This window comes from Rhamphochromis sp. 'chilingali', assembly GCF_963969265.1.
Source record: "Rhamphochromis sp. 'chilingali' genome assembly, chromosome: 13".
Taxonomy (NCBI): Eukaryota; Metazoa; Chordata; class Actinopteri; order Cichliformes; family Cichlidae; genus Rhamphochromis; species Rhamphochromis sp. 'chilingali'.
In genome coordinates this window covers 22,313,853-22,318,973 of record NC_137940.1, presented here as the reverse complement: position 1 = coordinate 22,318,973, position 5,121 = coordinate 22,313,853, and positions in this window count along the sequence as shown.

The following is a 5,121-nucleotide window of genomic DNA, read 5'->3' as shown; positions in this document are numbered from 1 at the left end:
TCTGTGGTACTTTTTACTTTTGACCACAAGAAACAAACTGCAACTAATGGAGCTATGACTAATCGGGCTGCACAGTAGACTTCTTATGTTCTCTTTGCAAAGCCTAAATATGGTGTGGTTTGGTGATTCCAAAGGTGGAGGAGGCTGAAACGTATACAGTATCAAGTGCACCTCAACATGTTAACAGTTGATTAATATAAAGTTTTAAAAAAAAAAGGCAAAGTGTGTAAATCTAAAAACGAAAATCCGATTATCCTTAACACTAGAATATGGATAATAGTTAGCTTTCATACTAACGATGTAGGTAGGAAATGGAAATTCACATAAATAAAATATTAATTGAACGAAAAGTGTAGCTAGCGGTTAAGTTTTTGAATTGGGTTTTAACATATAAAGCAGAGAAACACTACGGATATACATAATTAACAACAGTGTTTATGTCTAGATGTAAATTTAGCCTAAAGTATGGCTCGGAGGCAAACCGTTAGCAAGCTAGTAACTGTTAAAGCAAATTATACTACAGGTAAACAGAGTTGTTGAACAAACAATGTAAACTTCAGTGGATGGCGGATGTAAATAAAATGTAAATTTGACTAAAGTATGGCTAGGAGGTATACCGTTAAACTGCATTAATTTTTAAAGCCGTAACATTCTAGTGCGGATAAAAACCGTTGTATTTAAACAGAATCCTTGAAAAGGCTTTTGATTCCTTGAGTTAATTTATACAACTGAAACAAACTACAGTTAAGTAATTGTTCAGCGAACATTATTTAAATTCAGTTAGAAATGGGTTTAACTGAACACACTTCTATGGAAGCTTGTTTCTGGAGCAAGCAGAGCTATGTTGAAATTTTGAGTTATTACAAAATTACTAGTTGGAGAAAATTTTTGACTTACAATCTTGAAATTTTGAATTACTTCTGAGGGAGTTTGAGTTTTTCAGGACGTCAGGTAAACAACAGGTAACCGCTGGAAAAGTATTACCTTTCATGCCACATGGGGGCAGTGTGGTTCAAGGCAGACCTCCACTCTCCCTACAGTGGCTTTACTGCTGTACATTTTCTGACTCATAATACATATAGATTTATATCTTGCACTTCTAAGTTACTGACAAACAGAATGTACACATCTTGCTACACACAACCTTTGTGTTGACTATCAAAAACATCCCATTTTTAGCAAGAGTTGTCATGTAGAGACAAAGAGCGCCAGTGTTCCTCTTCTGATAAAAGTGAGGACGCGTGGTAGCAGGAAAAAAAAAGGGATGAAAGCAACTGAGACTTCTGTGTTAAATGCATGATTAATAAAGAGGCGCTCAGATCACTGCGGGCGTACCAGAATAGGACCTGGCAGTGAGCGCCCTTCATGTCCAGCTTGTAATACATGAAGAGGCTCATCTATCACTACGTCTGCTTGTCACACGTCGGCTATCAGAATACTGCGAAGGGAAGCACTTCCCTCTGCAGCCCTGTGTAATTGTCATCTGAGCTGTCAACCTTTTTTTGTAACATGCTGTTAGTGGTGTTCATGCAGAAAGAGACCAAAGAGGAATCTTGGATTGGTGTGTAGCTGTTGTCAAACCAATTGTCAAAGTTATTTCCACATCTCACGCTTCTGTGCCAAAGCGATTATCTTCCCTATACTTTTCTTTCTGTAGCTGTTTTTTTTTTTTACTTCCTTTTCTTTTTCCCACAGCAATGCATCTGCTTGGGCTGACTTGGGGGTTAAAAGCTGTACAGAGGTCAGGGCTGCGGATTTTAAATCACAGCCTCATATGGACTTAGAGCCTGTATTTACTTCTGATAACCCAAAGGCCTCAACATACACTATCAGTTCAGCTGGTGTTGAAACCTCAGCGGGTCAAGGAGGACTTCTGATTTACACATACACGTGAGTTCACTGTGGAAACTCATCTAAGAGGATCCGAACAGCATTTCATGGTCATTCAAAATATCTTTGCTCTACATTAATTGCTGCTCTTTCTTGTGATTGATCACAAGCCTCCCCCTAAGAAGAGCTGTTTCACGCAGCGCCTGAGACTTTTCCAGGACTCTGCGAGGAGATAAACCTAGAGTTTTTTAATTCCGTGGATAAATCATTAATGAGAACATCGGTTGTAATCTTCTCAGCTTGTAAGGGCAGAGGAAAGCAGCTGACCCTGGAAAATCATTTACCAGAGCCGGCCTCAGATTAGGCACGCGGCCTCATTCACACAGACAGGCCAGCAGCGCTTGAATGTCCAGACTCATCTTCTAGCGCCTCATTCATTCCAAACCGTATCATTCCAACAATGTGCTGGGCATCCAATAAAATATCTTGTAACCAAATAAAGGGAAATAATCTCTCCTGGATTAAGAGGAGACGCTCTGTGGGCTGTAACTGAGATGTCAAGGTGAATGTGAAATGAGAAGTAGGATCAATGCCCTTCATTATGATGAGCAGGTTTCATGAGACAAGCCAGAACAGGTCAGAGATTCCAGTGAGAAGCTATGAATAGAGCGCCGTGGGAATCCACCTTCTGCCTCCTGTCGGTTTTCTTCATATTGACACACAGGCAGAGCTGCTAAAGGTATGCTGAATGAGTGAACGAGTGACAGGGCTATTGTACTTGGGGGATAGAAGCTGGAGGATTAGTCTCTCTTTGGCACTGATGGTCCAGAGTGTGGAGGGAATCTGTCATCAGCAGAGCTGCAGGTGGTCCAGAGGTCTGAGCGGGGCATTCGACCTCACGAAGCAAGAAAACAAGACGAGTTTTCAGCTGGGAGCAGGAGGATATTTACCCAGGGTTACCCTGGAATTTGATTCTCTACACCTTCTCTCCTCACTTCACACCATTGTTGTGAAGCCACTTTCACTCATCCCAGTGGGCCTGTGCTCTGCGGTGAGGATAATAAAGGTTTTCCCTGCAGGAAGAGGAAACAAGATTACGGGTTTTTCAATGAGAGGGTATGGAGGAGGGTGGGGGACAGAAGACACTAGCAGTGTGCCATGCAAGGCCTACATTTTCTCCACTTTCATTTTCAAATCCCTTGAAGCGCATTCAAAGGTGACCCGAGGACGACTGAATGGATTTGTGGGCCAAGCCCGCTCTGCTAAATCATGAGTCTCAGTAAAGTTTGGATGAGTGTCTTATAAGGGCGTGATGAGACAGGTCTCATAAAGATGATGAAGAGCTCTGCATGTCACCAGCCCCTGCCAGGAAACCCCAGTGATGAACGAGGGCTGAGACACCTCTGCTAATAAGACTCATCTCTTTAATTGGCTTTATGATACAGCTTTGCAAATGGGCCAGGGTGCGGCTGGAATGTGTGTGTGTGTGAGTGTAAATGTGCATGTTCGTGTGTGCAACACCCACATTTAAACTATTACCATTTGTGCATGTATGTGGGGGTGTACTCGGTGTATGTGCATGCATATGTGTATGCGGGAGGCCCGTGAATGTGCCTGCTGCAGGCTTTCTCGCTTCTCTTCCGTGCCGATGAGGAGCAGAGACGATGTAGCGGAGCCTCATTAGAAAGAAAGCACTTGTACTCCTGGCCAAGATTTAACACCTCACCCAATAATAATTTATTCAATCTATTCTTAAGTATTGCAGGCACTGGTAGATAGGGGTTAGGTTATGTAAGAGTGCGACAGTGCGTAGTTTGAATGTGATATGATGATAATTATAAATCCAAGGAAGACGACAGATGGCGAGGTACTTTAAAGGTTCAGCCGGTATAAGTATTACTACTCTGCTGCTGCCAGATCAGTTCCTGGGAGAGCAAAATAAGAGGTAGTCAAAGACAAGAAGAGAGAGTGCAGACACCCTAAGAGAGAGCTGGTCCTTGTTAGCACGCTATTCATCAGTCTCGTGAGGTCAGGGTTCAGGGGACCCCGAGGCTTGGTGTGCCACCTCTTCACCCCTGACCCTCAGCCAGCACCTGGAGCTGAGGTATTTCCTCTCAACATTTCCTTGTAACATTTCATCTCTATTATGACTTCCCAGGCGTGCACGCTGAGCAGAACCGACTGGAATGGTTATACATTTCTATATGGCTCCATTAACCATTCATGCACACACACTCAGGCAGAGAGAGAAAGGAGTGGCTGACCCAAGGTAACATGGGAGTAGAGGACAGTGAGAGAGGAAGAAATGCAGAGAGAACCGGGGAGGCACAGGAGACAGGACGGGCGGAGGAGGCGGAGGACGGAGTGGTGGTGGTGGTGGTGGTGGTGGTGGGGGGGGGTCAGGGTCACAGCTGTGATAAAAAAAAAGAGGCCAGAATGAAAGATGTTCCAGTCGGACCGTGAGGAAAATAAACATCCTCCTAAAAATAGTTTGGAGTCCTGTTCATCCGTCCTTGTTGTTACTTTAGCCAGGTGCGAGCAACTTTGCTGTCTATAGCATGCCCAGAATCCGCTGACCTCTCTGAATAAACTTGTAATGACAAAAATGATGTTAATGTAAAGAAAAAGAAAAGTTTATTGGATAAAAGAAGCATCGGTGATTACCCCTCCAGTAGATAAAACATCCCTGACTTAACTTTGCATCTTCCCATACTCCCTAATGTAAAAGTTGCCCCTTATGACCCATGCTGTTGACCTTTTGTTCTCTCCATATATCTTCATTTCCCTCCAAGAGGTTCTGCTGAGCTGAGCTGAGCTGGAATTATGTTTTTCTGACTGGCTGATTGACACATGCAGAGAGAAATGCTAAAGAGATACAGACGCAACCCCCTCCTCCTATTTCTCATTCTCAGTTCCTTTCTATATTCCCTCTCTTCAACCCCCTGCGCTTCTTCCGGTACGCCTCCCGCCCGCCACCACCTTCCTTTATTTATGCCTGCAGAACCACTTTGTTGTGCTTTTAGTGGCTGGGTTTGTAGATGGAGCAGATGCTGGAGCTGATATTCCCTGATCCTGCAGCGAGCCGAGATAAGAGCAGATTTATGCCAGAGCGAGGGAGCATGGGAGTAATTGCTGAGGCTTTCATGATGCGGCTGAGAGCACTCATGTACCCTCGGCTGCTTACTAACAAGGACATCCTCAGATTTAGGAGTTTGTCTCCCTGGGTTTAAAGTGTTTTTTTCTTCTTCTTTTTTTTAAAGTATATCTTTGTTTGCCAAAGGTGTGTTTGCG